Raw genomic sequence first — 18,689 nt, forward strand, 5'->3', positions numbered from 1 at the left:
CTTTCTTTCTTTCTTTCTTTCTTAGTGAAAGGAAGGGCAAGAGAAACATTGATGCAAGAGAAACATTGTTGGGTTGCCTCCTGTATAAGCCCCAAATGGGGATGGAGCTCACAATCTAGGTATGTGCCCTGATAGGGAATCAAACCCACAACCTTTTAGTATATGGGATGACACTCCAATCAACTGAGTCACCTCAGGGACAATTTGTATTTCTTGATACTTTCACCTTTTACACCTAGCCCCCCAATCTACTTCCCATCAGGAAACCATCAGTTTGTTCTTGGTATTTCTTTCTATTTTATTTGTTTATTTTTATTTAGATTCTATATGTAAGCGAAATCATATGGTTATTGCCCTTCTTTGTCTGACTTATTTCACTAACATAATTCCCTCTAGGTGCATCTATGTTGTTCCAGATGGCAAGATTTCATTCTTTTTTTATGGCTGAGTAAAATTCCATTGTATATTTGTACCACATCTTCTTTATCCTGTCATCTATATTTAGTCTCTCAGGTTGCTTCCATATCTTGTCTATTATAAATAATGCTATATTGAACATATTTAGATACATTTTTACATGAAAGAAATAACTAAGTGTCTAGGAAAGAATTATAGAAGAATCATTGCTTGTTTTTTTAAAAGACCTTATTGATTGATTTTAGAGAGACAGAGAGATAGGAAGAAAGAGAAATAGAGAAAGAGAGAGAGAGAGAAACATTGATTTGTTGTTCCTCTTATTTATGCATTCATTGATTGATTCTTATATGTGCCCTGACTGGGGATTGAACAAACAACATTGGTGTATTGAGACTGCTCTAACCACTGAACTACAAAGCCAGGGTTGTAGTTTTTTCTTGTTTTCCCATTTTTGAACCCAAAGAACAAAATTGTTATTTTGGTGTTGGGGGGTAAATACATGCCAAATTCCAATAACAAATTCTTTTTATAGGGTAACTAGAGGCCCGATGCACGAAGATTCATGCAAGAATGGGCCTTCCTTCCCCTGGCTGTGGGCAGCACCTTCGCTGGGGCCAGAGCCACCTTTCCACCTTCCCACACTGCCTAGAGGTCTGGAGTGGCTGGAGGGGTACAGAACGCCTGCGTTGTCACCATGGCAACGACACAAGCATCCCGCGCCCCCCCACACCCCTGGCCCCTCAGCGCCTGTGTATGCAAATTAACCCACCCAGCTTTGTTGGATTAATTTGCATACTCACTCCTGATTCGCTGGTGGGCATTGCAAAGGTACATTCAATTTGCATCTTACTCTTTTATTAGTGTAGATTGTGATTAGAAACCTAGCCTACTCACTGGGCCCAACATTAGGATTCACTCTAAGGTCTAGCCAATTAATCGGTAGCCTGGTATCAGCAGGGATGCGGTAAATATTTGTTGAATGATTTTTATGCAAGTATGACTTCATCCATTACTTTAAGTTGAGATAGTATGTGAATTAGCTCATAACTCATGGTAGTCATTAATAGCTGATATTTACTGAGAGCATACTGTGTTCCAGGCACTATTTCTTATTTTTTTTTTTTTTACATTACAATCTCATTTAATCCTTATAACAACATTATAAGGTAGATTAATAATAATAATAACAATAATAAAAATGATAGTTATCATCATCATCATCATAATTTATAAACTTAGAAAAATGAGCCACAGAGAGGTTTAGTAAATTGTCTAGACCCGTGGTTGGCAAACTGTGGCTTGCGAGCCACATGCGGCTCTTTGGCCCCTTGAGTGTGGCTCTTCCACAAAATACCACGGCCTGGGCGAATCTATTTTGAAGAAGTGGCGTTAGAAGAAGTTTAAGTTTAAAAAAAATTTAGCTCTCAAAAGAAATTTCAATCGTTGTACTGTTGATAGTTGGCTCTGTTGACTAATGAGTTTGCCGACCACTGGTCTAGACTATCACTCCTAGGGGAGGAGGGTCAAGGTGACAGCTTAGATATACATGGTATGCGCTTCCTCCCACAACCACATCAAAATTTCAACTAAACTGCAGAACAACCAACATTCAGAACCTGCAATCTGAATGGATGGAAGCCCTTCCATTAAAGAATTAAAGAAGAAGCCACAGTGAGGCTGGTAGAAGGGGCAGGGACAAGGCACTGGCTGTTCCAACACCCACGTGTAGCATGTTTTTAAAAAAATATATATTTTATTGATTTTTTACAGAGAGGAAGGGAGAGGGATAGAGAGTTAGGAACATCAATGAGAGAGAAACATCTATCAGCTGCCTCCTGCACACCCTCTACTGGGGATGTGCCCGCAACCAAGGTACATGCCCTTGACCAGAATCAAACCTGGGACCCTTCAGTCTGCAGACCTATGCTCTTTCCACTGAGCCAAACCAGCTAGGGCCGTGCAGCATGTTTTAAATCAGGAGGGATATATTGGCTATGGAGGTCCCCTGTGAAGAGCAAGGGGTCCCAGCCCCACACCAGACCACTCAGCCCAGTGTTCTAGTACTGGGAAGAGAAGTCCCTGTAACTTCGGGCTGTAAAAATCAGGGGAGATTGAGGCTGAGGGAGATGTAGGGCTGCTAAGATTCCCAGGCATTTCCTCTTAAAGGACCTGTGCACAGACTTACTTGGACTCACTCTCTTTGACCTCTAGTATTAGGCAGTAGCTCAAAAGGATCCAGGGACATACAGGAAGAAGCTAAATTGCCTGTAGGGGCAAGAACTGGAAGGTAACTTTCTCCCAGACAAAAAGTGCCGGCAGGCACCATATCTGAGTTTTCATCACCCTGGCCCACACTGTTTGCCCTTCCCTGGTGATTTCCTGAGACCCTGTCCCACCCAATTTGCAGTCCCTCCCAAGTTGTTTGCAGTGGCTTTTCCATATGAATGGCCTGTCCTGGCTCAGGCTTCAGACTTGCCTAAAATCTCTCAAATTAGCAGCAGCTGGCCTCAGCATGCTACATACCTCTCAAAAAGTGGCTCCAGGCCCAGCACTAGCAGCAGCCTGCCAAGGTTCCTAGCTTCCCCTCTCCTGGGCACCTTCAAGCCCAACCCAAGTAGCAGCCATCTCAGATGACCCTGTAGCTTGTGGCAGGTGGCCCCAGGAAGGGCACAGGGAGTAGCTGACTTTCACCTCCTGGGAGGCCCCAGAGCCAGTGCACCTGGTGGTCAGCTTCAGACCATGCCAGATTACAACCCTGCCATATCCACAAGCAACACTCCAGGAGCAGATGCTGTGAGCACCAAAGCCCCACTGAAACAAGTCATGCTCCATAGGGGTGTCTCCTGGACAGTAGCTCTTCTGCTATAGCTGCAGCTGGTCCTCACAGCTGATACACCTGGAGGTCAATCCCTCTCAGTGATGCCAGTAGCAATCAAGGCTCAACTACAATGGGAGAGTGCACAGAGTCCACACAAGGGCACACCTAGAGTGCCCAGCTCAGGTGACTGGGGAGGCTGAGCCTCTGGGCTCTACAGGACACCTACTACACAAGGTCACACTACCAATTCCAGGAGACATAGCAGCTCTATCTAATACACAGAAACAAACACAGGGAAGCAGATAAAATGCAGAGACACAGAAACATGTCACAACTGAAAGAACAGAAGAAATCTCCAGAAAAAGACTAAATGAAATGGAAGCAAGCAAACCACCAGATAGATTTTAAAACAATGGTTATAAGGTTGCTCAAGGAACTTAGTGAGAATTTCAAGGAACTTAGTGAGAACTTTAAGGAACTAGTGAAAACATCAACGGCATAAAAAAGGACCAGTCATAAATGAAGTATACACTAACTGAAATAAAGAATAATTTACAGGAATTCAACAGTAGAGTAGAGGGTGCTGAGAATCCAAATAAATGATTTGGAATACACAGAAGCAAATAACACCCAATCAGAACAGTAAACAGAAAAAGAATCCAAAAATATAAAGATAGTGTAAAGAGCCTCTAGGACAACTTCAAGCATACCAACATTCATATCATGGAGGTGCCAGAAGGAGAAGAGAGAGAGCAAGATATTAAAAATCTGTTTGAAAAAAATGACAGAAAACTTCCCCTACCTGGTGAAAGAAATAGACTTACAAGTTCAGGAAGCACAGAGAGTCCCAAAGAAGATGAACCCAAAGAAGTCCACCCCAAGACACATCATAATTAAAATGCCGTAGGTTGAAGACAAAGAGAGAATCTTAAAAGCAGCAAGAGAAAAGGAGTCAGTTACCTATAAGGGAGGACGTATAGGACTGTCAGCTGATTTCTCAGCATAACCTTTGGAGGCCAGAAGGAATCACAAGAAATATTCAAAGTGATGAAAAGCAAGGAACTACAACCAAGTTTACTCTAAACAGTATTACATGAAGTGTTGAAGGGTCTTCTTGAAGAAAAAGAAGAAATATGAACAATAAAATGCCAATAAGTACATATCTATCAATAATTGTATCTAAAAATCAAAATAAAGAAAAGAAATCTAATGAATAAAATAAACTAATGAGTAAAATAGGACCAGAGACACGGAAACATGGAACAGACTGAGGAACCTCAGAGGGAAGGGGGGAAGGTGCTGAAAGAGATTAACCAAAGATCTTATATGCATAAATGCATTACCTATGGACACAGACAATGGGGTGGTAAAGGCCTGGAGCAAGGTGGGATCTGGGTGGAGGGGGGCAATGGAGGGAAATATAGAGGAGGCATCTGTAACACTCTCAACAATAAAGATTTTTTTAAAAAATATCACCCCTAGTGAGGAGTAGAACTGAAACGTTAAACCCAGCAATCTGGCTCTGGCTTGCTTGCTCTTAAATAATCTATAATTGCTGCGCTGGGATAGATAAGTGACTCCAAGTAGATTTTTAAAATAAATTATATAACCAAATATTCTTCCCTAAAGTATGAGGGCTTTGGGCAATCTGAATAATTATTCCCTAACATTTTTTTAGGGTATAAATATAGTGATATTTAAAAATTCACAGCCACAATTGGGTGAACAATACATACTAGTAAAAACTCTATTATTTTCTAAAATGTTTAGTAATTTTATTTGAGAGTAGTTGATACATGATGTTAGCAATATTTCTTCAATCTCAGGCCATGCTGACTATATTTTATTGTTTAATAATAGGCTAATTCCACCTTAACTATATTTCATAGCTTTGTTGATAGTTATTCTTATAATTTTCCTATTATTATCCTCTCAGCTTGTACTTTTCATTCTCTGGCATTTGGTTCATGGAGTAAAACTACTGCTTTCTTACTCTTGCCATTTATGTGTGCTCACGTTTTTATGAAATCTCTCTAAAATATAATCTGTATATCACCATATGCATGACTTACCTATTAGAGTATATAGCAAAAATTCACACTCTTCACTGTTAAAACCTGGTAGCACATCACATCAGACTAGGACTCTTTGTTATAAGGTGTTCTTTTTAAATATCCTTGAGCTTTTTAGCTTCTAAAACAAATAATTATAATAAAACAGTTCTCTCACACCTAGATAAATCTAAAAGGAATTATTTTATCTATCTAGGCAGAAACAATATTACATTTTCGAGGTTGGTATTCTGAAAATCAACACTGGAAAGATGCTTAGCCAAGTAATGCCAGAATTATCATCTGTAGTATAAAAAGCTGTCCTCTGATTACTTTACCTTGTAGTAATCTCATTGGAAAGGAGAAAACACATAAGCCATATCTGTAATTAGAATGCTAAGTCACTCTTTTATCAGTGCTTAGGAAAGATTGATTCCTCTCAATACTCTCTCTACTTAGGTGAACAAAATAACACTTGCACTGATTCAGCAGTTCAAAAGCTGTATAAACTAGAATATTCTCAAAATTAAAAAAAGGATAATACCATTATTTACATATACATTTTAAATATTTAAGTAGTTATATTTGCTTAATAATCTGTAAGCATTTTACTTTCTCATCAAGCAAGACAATTTAAGGCTTAGGTCCACACAGTTTTAGAACATGGCCAACATGGAAAAATTACCCAAAACGTCACAATAATGCTTCTATCAAAGGAATGTATGGGGTCTTTGCAGGCCACTCCTATTTAGCAATGGGAATGGCTGAATTGAATTTGATTCTGGCACTCAGCAAAATGCTAATTTAGCCTTTAGCTCAGTCAAAAATTTTTTCTGTTGAGGAAAAAATATGTAGTAAATTTATCTTCTTTTACCTACAGTATTCAATACCAACAAAGGATGTCTGCAAACTATATGGAGAATACCATCATATAGAGTTGTCTAGAAAAAATATAACCAAATAAAAAAATATATAGTTTAATTTAAGTAGCACTTTGCAACAGAAATGTTGCTTGAGATAATGACATTTCTGGCTTGTTGCCTTGTTTGATGCTCCCGGAACTGGTTTCCTTTGAGACTATTAAATAAAAGGATTGATGTGCTATGGAACTTGAGTCAGTGGTGACCTTTGTATGAGGATTAGTTGACTCTTTGATTACTTTTGGCATTTCATTTTAAACCTCTTTTTGAAATCAACTCATGGTAGTGTAGTCATCAAATTCCATCTGTAAACTACTCAGTGTACTTTTCATATGTATCCTGATTAGTGTTATATCATCCTAAACTTTATTAAAAATAAATGAATTGAGGGCATTAAATATAGAGGGAAGGAAGTGAAGGGTTCTGTAGACAAGCAGAAGAAAATGAAATTTCCATTTCCACTGTTGTCGTCGTCGTCATCATCATCATCAATAAAAATGTATTGATTAAGTTTACATATGCACTTGCCATTTTTTTCCTTTTCTCCATTATAGTCTTACTTGAAGGAATATACATTTTAGGATTATTAAAAGCATATTAATTTAAATATAGTCTAATTCCTCTCTTTTTTTAAAAAAAAATTGATTTGAGAGAGTAAAACATCAATCTGAGAGAGAAACATCAATTTGTTGCCTCCTGCATGCACCCCAAGCAGGGATCAAACCTGCAGCCTGGTCATGTGCCCTGGTCAGGAATCGAACCTTTTGACGTAAGGGACAATGCTCCAACCAACTGAGACACACCAGCCTGGCTCCTTTCCTTCTTAAAAAGCAGCAGGGAGTGTGGTAGAGTACCAGCTTCTATGACAAATCACTGGCACTCTGTCAGCAAATGCGTCTGATGTAAAGTGAGAAATCTCATCATCTCATACACAGAAAAAATATAAAACGTTAAACTTAGCATACTTTCTATTTCCAAATATTCCTCTCTCTAAATCAAAAGTGTTATAGAAATTCAGAGAAAGGAGATTAGATTTAAACCAGACGTTGAAGGTTAGGTAGGGTTTGAGCAAGCTGCCAGGGTTGCTAAATGCTATTTCAGCCTGGAGGAAAATCTTGAGCAAAGGCAGAAAAACACAATAGAACATGAGCAGGTAGTTTGAGGAGCAGTGGTAGTCTAGACTGACTATTAAAACTGCATTTTACAGAGATTCTCTTCCTTGGAACAGTAAGTCATGTGACTTCTGAGCATGCCCAAAGCTGAAGATGAACTTCACAGTTCTCAGTTAGCTACCCCAGGGCAAGGGCTAACATCTCAGTGCATTGGAGGTATCAAAATAGGTAGTAACATGAGCATCGGATAGACTTGCAGTGGTCCTTGTAACTCTTTGTCAATTTAGTCATTTTCATAACTGGGAGCTGTACAGCATTATGATGGAAAAGCATCTATAGATCCACGGGAACAGAGGGAATCAGAGTTTGGACTCATTATTCGCTAGAGTCCGGCTAACACAGGAAGAGACTTTTCTTCCAACTTGGGTCCATATCTTTTTCTTTGCCATAAAAGATTTTCAAAGTCCTAATTATTTATTTGTAAATGGTGCCTAACAATTAAACCCAGGCCCCAAACTGTACAGTCCATATGCACATGGCAATATTTGGTAAAGACCGTCTGTAAGGACTGTTCCTCGGTATAGGTGTCCCATAGAAAGAACTGTCCCCTTAAATATCAAGCTTGGATAGCCCCGCCCCACCAATGTGCAGAGATAGAAAACAAAGTTTTAAAGTTTGAGAAAATGGGAATGAGAACTGCATCAAGCTAAAAACTGGCACAAGTGGGCTTAAGCAAGTGGGTATCTGGGCCTAATTCCTAGAAAGTAGACAGAGAAGATCCTTTTGGTCTATTTTTAAATGTTTAAATTTTTCACCTCCTTTCTGGCCTTTTTCTCTGCCAAATTGCTACCCCTGTTGTCCCAGTTTAGTAGAAAGGAAAGAGACAGATGCCCTGGAGAGTGAGACAGGACAATGTTCCAGCTACCATTTCCTAGTTTTGTGACCCTAATGTCTTTGAGTCTCAGTTTTTTCTTCTGTAATATAGGGATGACAATATTTGCACTTTTATGAGGATTAATTGAGGGAGCACATATAAAACAGCCAACACAGAGCTGGAAATGCAACAACCACACACTGGCAGCTATTTTACGTCCCTACTTCTTTCCTTCCTCCCCTTCCTCCCATTTTACCTCTCCTCCCTATCTCTCCATTCTTTGCCTCATTCTTTACTTATTATCTATTGAAAAGTGTGGTTTAACCACTTCTCATTTGCTAAGTACTATGCTTGGCACCGAGGAAAAAACAGTGCCTTGGTGGGGAATAGGTCCTTGCCATCATCAGCTTACCATCTAATGAGAGACAAACATTGATCAGAGTAGGATATAAATGAATGTAGAAATTACAACTATTTCATTTCAAGCAGAATTACATGGTGCTATAAGAGCAAATGTATTAATAAATATAAAATATATATTATTATATTTTCCTTTTCTCCTTTTTGTAAATATAAACAGAATAATAAATTATACTATACTAGACCCCAGTAAATGACTAGAAATGTAAATGTTTATATGTTGTTGAATTGATCTTGAAAATATATGAAGGTTGGTACTTCTGTATGTTAAAATTCTGGAATCAGGAAGATGAATAACAGACATGACAACCTAACATACTTATATTTCATGTTTGCCTTTTATGCTTCTTTTGCTAATTTTTTCTTTTGGATGATAGTTATTTTAGTAGCTTCATCCGTTTACTCTTCCTTTGATTAAATGAATAGAAATTCCTTCCTTCCTCTGGGGGAATAATGTACTTTGGAGTTCAAAACAGTGGGTTGCCCAGAAGCTATATGTTCAATCACATTACAAACACTCAATAGAAGATAAGCTTCGTCCCTCAGAGGAGTTTCACTGTAATGAAAAGAGCTGAGGCAGCCTCAGAGTACAGAATGCCCTTGAGGGGCTGAAGTTTCTCCCAGGCTCTGCAGCTTGGACAGAACCAAGAACTCAAAGTGCCCATCCACATAAGTCAGCAATCCCAAGCAGCCAGGCACTCTCTTATTGGATAATAATTCTATCCTCGCTACTCGCAGAAGGGATGGGTCCTTTGCAGAGGGCCTTAGAGTCCGGAGTAAAAGTGACTTTTTCTTAAAGGGTTGTTCCTGGGAAATCTCTTTTCTTTACTGTCCCTGCCTGCCAAGGCTGGGGAATTTGGGTCCTGCCAGAGTGTTAATGTCACATAAACATAATCTAATCTAACATTTCCTCTCCTTATAGTAAGTGACCATTCTGGGCATGAAACTTGAAGACAAAAATAAAAGATGGCTACCCCAAACCTGTAACAGAGAATTTGGAGTTAACTGATTCACAAAGCATCACAGCCAAGAGCCTCCATTTCAGAAGTCACATGGGTGCAGATCATTCGTCTATGGTGACATTTGTTGTACTAGGAACGGCCTTTATGTAACACCTTCCTCCCACTCCACTCCTCAACTTCCCCCCCCATCCATACATACACATGGTATCTCTCTCCCACTATCCATCATCTGATTCCACTTCCTTCTCTGGATACTTCCTTATTTCTCTCCTCCCCTAAGCAACTTCCCTCGAGAGTATTGCCATCTCTAGTTCATCTCCTCTCATTCTCTCTCTATTGCACTCCAATGCTTTCTTCCCCTCCACGTCACCCAAACTGCTCCTTTGAAGGTGTTCTAAGTTGCTGAATCAGAAAGTCAATTCTTTGTTCTAAAATCAAAATGTTGATCTTGCTTGATTCATTCACAGAATTGGACACAGCTGGCCCACAAGCTCCTCCTTCTTCACTTGGCTTTAGCACCCTGCGTTCTCCTGGTTTCCCTCCCACCTAACTGCCCCCTGCTACTCAGTCTCTGCACTGCATCAGCCCCCTTGCCCAGGAGTGACCCAGCTCTCAGCACCAGCTCCACTTATTTTTATATTCATATTCTTCACTCCCTTGGAGATCATATCCAGTGACCAGCTTTCTAACATTCATATGCGAATGGCGTCCAAAAGCACATCTCCAGGCAAGATCGCTTCCTTGAATTTCAGACTCATATACCCAATTGCCTATGTATAATGCCCATTTGATATCTGGTAAGCATGTCAACATTAGCATGCCCCAAACTCCACTCTAATCCTCCAAACTGTTTCTGTTGCCCCAATTTAGTTAAAGGTAGCATCATTCTGCAAGTTGCTCAGACCAAAAACCTTAGAGCCCTCATAGCCTTCATTCTCTTTTATTCACTGTCCAGTCTGTCAGGTCAACATTTGAAATGTACTTAGTGTCTAATCCCTTCTCTGCACTTCTTCTGCCAACACCCTGGTTCAAACCACCATCTTCTCTCTCTTGGATTATTGTTATTCTGCCTGTCCCTCACAGACCAATTTAGTCTATGATCCAGAGATCTAGTTAAAACAGATGTTAGAAATATCAGAGCTGCTACTTCTCTGCTTAAAACTTTGCATTAACTTCCAATCTCATTCTGGATAAAGACAGAATCATTGGAATGGTCTACAAATCCATATGCTAGCTGAGCCCCAGTTTAGCAAGGCCCTCATTCTGTACTAGTGCCACTCACTGGCCTCCTTTCTGTTCCTCATAGACCCAGACATGCTCTTGCCTCAGGGCTTTTGCACTTTCCTGGAATTCTCTTTCCCTGGATGTCCAAGGCCATTAGTTCTTAAATGTCAACTTAGTATGTATTTTCTGGACTACAGCGCAACTAAAACCCCAACATCTATACCTCTTCGCAACTCTTTTTACTCATCTGTGTTTTCTTTTTCTCTACATTTTTATCAATCACCTTATAATATAATATATATTTTACTTATTTATGTTGCCTCTTTCTGTTTCTCACATCTTCCTTCCACAAAAATGCAAGCTCCGTGAAAGCAAAGGTCTCTTTTACTCACTGCCGTATTCCCCTGTCTTAGGACAGCGGTTGGCACATAGAGGTGGTCAATGAATATTTCTCAGTTGGATAAAAGTAATTGTCAATCAACTTTAAAATGCATCCTCACCCTGATTGATGTGTTTCTGCTTTACATCTGACTCCGTTCTGCTTCTTGTGTGCTGTTCCAGTCTTCTGCCCTCACTGGATGGGAGGTAGGCAAAGACGACGCTGATGTCAACAGAACTATGTCACTGGATGTGGTTGGCCCTCTGGTGCTGCTGCTTGTCTGTAAGCACATGGATCCCCCCCTGCACCGAGGCCACCCATTCTGTGACACTAGGAAATAACTAAATGCTGCGTGTCAGGACCTCTCTGGGAGTTATGTGTGGACTACTTTCTTTTATAAGATGTATTGCATTGAGAGTTAATAGAACCATCTCTGTGTGTATGAATGTTTTTATTTAAAAGAGAATAAAGCAAAGTTAAAAGTCATTCAGAAGAAGGTATTTTTCTGCATGCCTTATACTTGCATAATAAATACATTAGCTCTTTAGCCAGGGCACATACTTGCTTATTGAATGCCTGTCACTGAAATTAAGCAATATTTCCATTTTTTGATAAAATATTATTGTTGAAAAAAGAACATTTTCTAATGCCAGGATCATGTAGAAAGACTTGTGCTGGAATTTACAAGGTATCAAGCAGAAAAATCAGGAAGCATACAGCAGTGTTGTTGTTTTGACCAGAACTTACACACCCTCTTCAGCAGATGCTATAAAAGGTTTGAGAGATGGGCACTAGTAGAAACCTCTAAAATCTTCCTCTCCACAGCATTGATAGAGAACTAAGAATCCTTCTGCTTAGCTGAAGGATGTTCTAGAAAATTTCTTAGTGAAGAATATTCCCAAGATAAAAGTTGCTTTGTCTCCTACCCTCATTTTACTTATTTGCCTCAAAGGAGTAAAAACAAGACTGCAAAATGAAGCTGACTCACACAAATCCCATGCTACAAAGAAGCACATTATTGGAATCTTCAAATACATTATCCAAGTAGTTTTAGAGAGAAAGAGCGATGATTATGACCAACTTTTCACATAAATCATAATTACTAAACCAGAATATTGATCTCTAAGTAAAATGAGGGGCAACCTGAATCATAAATTTTCTGATTTGGAATTTTTTATATATTTCAAATAAATATTAGGTCCAAATTATTCAGATGCAACTTTAGGCTCAGATTATTGAGCTGGGAACATTTTAGTTCAAAGAAAAAAATTAAATAATTATTTCAATGAATGTATCTAAGGCATAACATTTTTTTAAAAAGAATCAAATTTTTATGGCAGTATTATTCACTGTGATGAAATTAGTGACAAGCAAAACTAAAGCAATGCCAACATTTCCTGATATTCTGTATTGTGCTTGCCGAATGTTTTTATTTTGTGTCCTGTATTGAATTTTTTCTTGTCCAGAAACAAAAATGCAAAGTGATATTGCAAGTGAATATTTGAGTTAAGCCCACTTTTTTTCAGCTCATAGTCCCATTTTTCATAAGATAAGACTGTAATATAGTGATGCTGCGTGTATATTTTAACATTGATACAGTTCTCCAAAGCATCTGGAAGAATGGCAAAGCAGAGAAGTTACCAGTGGGATAGAGGATTGACTATGTGGAGTTTTGATCCATCACTGAGCTATCCCATCTGCAAAAACACATTTATTTTTTTCATTTTCAGGATCTGGCTATTGGCATAAGGAGCTTAGACTTCTCTTCCTCGTGCTCATTCTTATAAGCTCTTTTTTTGAGAATATTAACAATAGGAAATATAGACAAAAGTATTTGCAGAGTATCACAGATTTTTAAAATCATAAACAGGCTTGAGTCTTACTCTTGAAACTTTTTTTCTTTGAGGGTTATGTTGTGGAATCAAGCTGGAGTCTTTAAACAATGAGGATGCCAGACATGATTTCAGAAGCATAGAGATGAAGACAATGAATTACTCGTTGCTATGTACAAGATCTCCAGGGCCTGCAAAGACCTCCACCTAATAGACTCTATTAAATAGAGCAAGGTTTGTCCATGTGTAAATTTGGTCATCCCAACGTTCTGGTACAGCCTGCAAGCTAAGGATAGTTCTTAAATTGTCAAATGGCTGAAAAAATTCAAAAGAAGAATAATTCCTCACAACTGAAAATGGTGTGAAATCCAAATAGCAGTGCCTATCAAGTTTTATTGGAATTCCACTTGTTTATTTATCTATTTTCTATTATTGCTTTCATGCTTCAACAGCAGAGCTGAGTAGTTTCAGGAGAAATCTTATGGCCTGCAAAGCTGAAAGTATTCACTATCTGGTGCTTTATAGAAAAGTGTTTGTGGTCTCCTGATATAATTTACATTACCTTTCCCTAAAATTGACTGGTAATTCACTTGCAATTTTTTACATTAGTTATTAGCTCAGGGATAAACATGTCTGTTACTCAGCATAGCTCTAGTTTTTGCAGTCCTCACTGTTAGGAAAGCCACTTCATCTTTGTACCTGAGAATCAGGAGCGCATTCGCGGGTTCCAGTAAGGATTCTGCCTCAAGGTCAAGACATAATGCTTCCCATACTTCCATTTTGGAACAGTGATTTGTCTATTCTTATTTTACTATCAAAGACATACTTAATATTATAATTCATAATAACCAGAAGCACCAATCAGAGAGGATATATGCACTGCTATGTTCATAGCAGCACAATTTACAATAGCTAAGATTTGGAAACAACCTAAGTGCCCATCAGCAGATGAGTGGATTAAAAAATGGTGGTACATCTACACAATGGAATACTACACTGCTGTAAAAAAGAAGGAACTCTTAAAATTTGCAAGAGCATGGATGGCCCTGGAGAACATTATGCTAAGAGAAATAAGCCAGTTGGAGGAAAATAAATATCACATGATCTCACTCATTTGTGGAATATAATGATCAACATAAACTGATGAACAAAAATAGTCAGCCCTGATCAGTTTGGCTCAGTGGATAGAGCGTCGGCCTGCGGGCTCAAGGGTCCCAGGTTCAATTCTGGTCAAGGGTATGTACCTTGGTTGCGGGCATATACCCAGTGGGGAGTGTGTAGGAGGCAGCTGATCGATGTTTCTCTCTCATCGATGTTTCTAACTCTCTATCCCTCTCCCTTCCTCTCTGTAAAAAGTCAATAAAATATATTTAAAAAAAAGTCAGAGGAAAAAATATTTTAGAATATAATAGAAGTAATCCTGTTATTTGCAGATTTTTAATATTTCCTACAACTTTTGTGATATTATATTATATTAGTACAGTTTTGATAATATATTTAAAATGTTTTTCCTTGAAATATTAATGTTTATTGCATGTAACATTATTATATTTAAAATAGTTTTTCTTGAAATATTAAAAAATAATAAGTATAGTAACCAATAGTATGATTAAAGAGCTGAACTTCAATAACAAAAGAGATACTTTTGAAAGAAATAAAGTTTGAAAAAGGTGAAGTGTTTTAAAAGTTAAACTTCAATCCCAATCTCACCAATTGTAAAGATTATGTATTTATGTGCCCATAATCTTTTTTTAAAATATGTTTTTATTGATTCCAGAGAGGAAGGGAGAGGGAGAGAGAAACAGAAACATCAATGATGAGAGAGAATAATTGATCAGCTGCCTCCTGCATGCCCCACACTGGAGATCGAGCCCACAGCCCGGGCATGTGCCCTGACCAGGATTCAAACCCATGACCTCCTGGTTCGTAGGTTGACATTCAACCACTTAGCCACACGGGCCAGGCCTTAGTCTTTTTTGTAATCCTCACCTGAGGATATGGTGGTTTTTTAAAATTGATTTTTAGAGCGAGAGGAAGGGAGAGAGAAAGAGAAATATTGATGTGAGATTGAAGCATTAATCAGTTGCCTTCTATACAACCTCTACCAGGGATCAAGCCTACAACCCATGTATGGTATAAGCCTTGACTGGGAATCCAATCAGCAATCTTTAAGTGCAAAGGATGTTGCCCAATCAACTGAGCTACACTGGCCAGGGCTGTGCCCTTAATCTTATGAAAACACCATGATTAGTGTATTGCTTATTATGATTTACAACTCAATCTTCATTTGGAATCCAGATATTCTTATGCAGAGCTCCAGAACTGCAAACATGTTTGAGGTAAAGATCCTCCATCTGTCTCCTCAGGCACTAATTTCTTGACCTTTGTTTGAGAGGAAGATTTCTAACTACTTTTTGCTTACTGTGCAGGAGTGACTGCGGGAGGAGGGGAATGGTTAATCTTTTCAGTCTCTTGAATATGCTCTTTAGGGTCTAGGAATTCTTGCTTCTTTTCCTTATAAGGGACTCAGAGGAAAGGCAGAAAGAGATTCTGATAGGACAACTCTTGATTAAGAAGGAAGAGGGGAAGAAAGAGGTTCCCTTCCCATTGCAATGGTATCGCTTTTCACTTTTTCATAGTAGGGGAGAGTTCTAAGCAAAGAAAAAAAGAAAGACTCATGGACAGACATCCGTATGGTGATTGACAGAAGGAAGGGGCTAGGGGAGATGAAAAAGAGCAAAGGAGGATAAATGGTGATGGAAGGAGATTCGACTTGGAGTGGTAAACACACAATAAAATATACAGATAATGTACTATAGAAGTGTATACCTGAAACATATATAATTTCATTAACTAATTTCACTCCAATAAATTCAATTAAAGAAAAATTGTTTGGTCAGAATATTTTTTAGAAATTTCTTTTTCAAAAAACTTATTCACATATGTAGAACAAAACACATTTTATCAGGACTCAAATAAAGCTGTGGAGTAGAAATGAAACTGCTTTCATAACAGCAGATATGGAGTTGACACTGTAGTGCTAAATGAAACCAGAATCTGCAGTGTCAAATACTCATAGAGCAGGAGTTGGCTACACTTGAATTTGGATATTTCTGTCTTCATCTTTGTGGTCATGTATTTATCTTAGACTTCCAAATTCTGGCATCTGATATCATCACATCACCTTCGAAGTATTATGCACATATTGTCAAATATAATCTGAAAAGAAGTATTTGAGAGAAACTGGACAGACTCCTGCATGAATGTACTGTATACAGTATATCCTATCTAATAAAAGAGTAATATGCAAATTGACTGTCACTCCAACACACAAGATGGCTACCCCCATGTGGACACAAGATGGCTGCTACAAGATGGCCGGCAGGGGAGGGCAGTTGTGGGTGATCAGGCCTGCAGGGGAAGGCAGTTGGGGGGGGGGCAACCAGGCCTGCAGAGGAGGGCAGTTGGGGGCAACCAGTCCAGCAGGAGAGGGCACTTAGGGGCAACCAGGCTGGCAAGGGAGAGCAGTTAGGGGTGACCATGCTGGCAGGGAGGGCAGTTTGGGGCAATCGGGCCGACAGGGGAGCAGTTAGGCATCGATCAGGCTGGCAGGGGAGTGGTTAGGGGGTGATCAGGCTGGCAGACAGCAGTGGTTAGGGGCAATCAGGCAGGCAAGCAGGCGAGTGGTTGGGAGCAGCAGTCCTGGATTGTGAGAGGGGTGTTCGACTGCCCATTTAGGCCCAATCTCACCAGGATTGGGCCTAAATGAGCAGTCAGACATCCCTTGAGGGGTCCCAGATTGGAGAGGATACAGGCTGGGCTGAGGGTCACACTGCCCTCACTGTGCACAAATTTCATGCACTGGGCCTCTAGTCCTATAAAATAAAAGGCTAATATGCAAATCACCTGAAAGACAGAATGACTGGTTGCTATGACACACACTGACTACCAGGGGTCAGATGCTCAACACAGGGGGAGCACTGCTCAGCCAGAAGCTGGGCTCATGGCTGGTCAGTGAGCAGTGGTGGCAGGAGCCTCTCCCGCCTCTGCAGCAGTGCTAAGGATGTCCGACAGATGGCTTAAGCTACAGTCGGACATACCCCACAGGGTCCTGGACTTCAAGAGGGCGCAGGATGGGCTGAGGGACCCCCCCTCCCCCCCGCCGCCAAGTGCTTATATATATATGTTGGACCATGACAGTTCTAATGACGTTGAAGAAGAGCTTACATGATCATAGTGTTTAGTTAGGTGGGTAACTGCCCAATTTTTAACAACCAAATCTGTAAGGGTGATCTTTCCTATAGAGGAGGGAGGGAGTTCATCTTTCTCTTAGTCTTGTTTTAGACATATCCAGAGACTACCTTTATCAGGACTCATCTGTGCTGTGTCTGGGCCTTGCTGCAAACTGCTCTGAGCTTTAAGGTTTACCAGTGTCTACCCATGCTAACTACCAAGAGACACTTGATATCTACCCAGAATATGTAACTTCCTATGTAGCTGAAAGTTGGCTTATCTTACAAAACCTCTGACTTCTTAAAATGGAAGCTGGTGAAAATAGGATGAAATATATTAACCAATCTGCTGCAGTTCTCATTACCTAAACGGAAATTCGCATATACTCTTATTCCAGGAGAGCTTCTTATAATTTTTTTTTTAAAAAATAACTCTTTGTCTCCTTGAAAATAACTTCTACTTACATGCAGTTGCTTAAGCCATGAGGCCCAGGACACTAAAATGAGTGTGCTATCTTGGAACTTAATAAAAATATATTTTAGTGCTTCCCTGTTAATGGCGTCGCCATGTGTGGGGACTGTATGGAAAAGGAATATCCTAATTGGGGTAACAGTTGCCTGGAGAATGGGTCTTTCTTGCTGAACTTTACTGGCTGTGCAGTGTGCGGTAAGCGGGATTTTATACTGATCACAAACAAATCTTTGAAAGAGGAAGATGGAGAAGAAATAGTTACCTATGATCATCTGTGTCAGAATTGTCATGATGTAGTAGCCAGCATGAACATACATTCAGTATCATGGACGAATTTCAGGAGTACACCATGCTGTGTTGGTTATGTGGCAAAGCTGAAGATAGTCTCAGTATTCTCCCTGATGACCCCCCACAAATGACTGTTATTCTAAGGATCCTTCTGCAGTTCTGTTGTAACTAGGTTGTGTTGGTTACAATACTGCAAACCTGATGCCCAGGTTTATAATGGAAATTATTTGTATATTTGTGTCTGCTTAGACTTACCTATTCTTTGAAAGAACAGAAATAATTTGGGGGATTACTGTTCTCTGGAGCTGAGCTCTTTTGCCAAAGTTCCTGGTTCACATTGGTGCAGCCAGAACGAAGCATCTTTGTTAGTGCTGTGTGGCTAAAAAATAATTAGAATGGGAGAACCTAGTGCCCAGATCTTGGTTCCAGTAAAAGGAACCAGGGCTCCTTGGAGAAATGACTTACTCTAGGACTAGGGCTATAAATACGCAAGATGAGCCTGCAGCATCTTGCGCCACACGGAAAAAAGAAAGTGCTCAGAAAAAAATCACAATGGTTGGGGATGTCAGAAGGACAGAAGAGCCAACTGAAGGAGCTCCCAGTAACCAAAGCTGGAACAATTCGAGTAAAAAATTAAGTAGCATTGGATTATAACCCAAACTATAAAATAAATATTCATGAATCCATA

The 18,689-nt window shown here is 39.5% G+C and overlaps 1 protein-coding gene and 1 pseudogene across 2 annotated transcripts in view; one reads left to right on the forward strand and one right to left on the reverse strand.

The window, feature by feature from the left end:
• The window catches only part of KCND2 (potassium voltage-gated channel subfamily D member 2), a gene marked incomplete at both ends in the record, with an annotated part of 537,232 nt that overhangs the window by 54,388 nt on the left and 464,155 nt on the right, over window positions 1-18,689 (reverse strand). The gene's annotated exons all lie outside the window — the stretch shown is intronic.
• On the forward strand, window positions 17,809-18,173 carry LOC307108621 (protein Churchill-like; annotated as a pseudogene). Its single transcript has one exon. The product of its transcript is annotated as a protein Churchill-like (transcript).

The sequence above is a fragment of the Cnephaeus nilssonii genome (assembly GCF_951640355.1).
Source record: "Cnephaeus nilssonii genome assembly, chromosome: 12".
Classification (NCBI taxonomy): Eukaryota; Metazoa; Chordata; class Mammalia; order Chiroptera; family Vespertilionidae; genus Cnephaeus; species Cnephaeus nilssonii.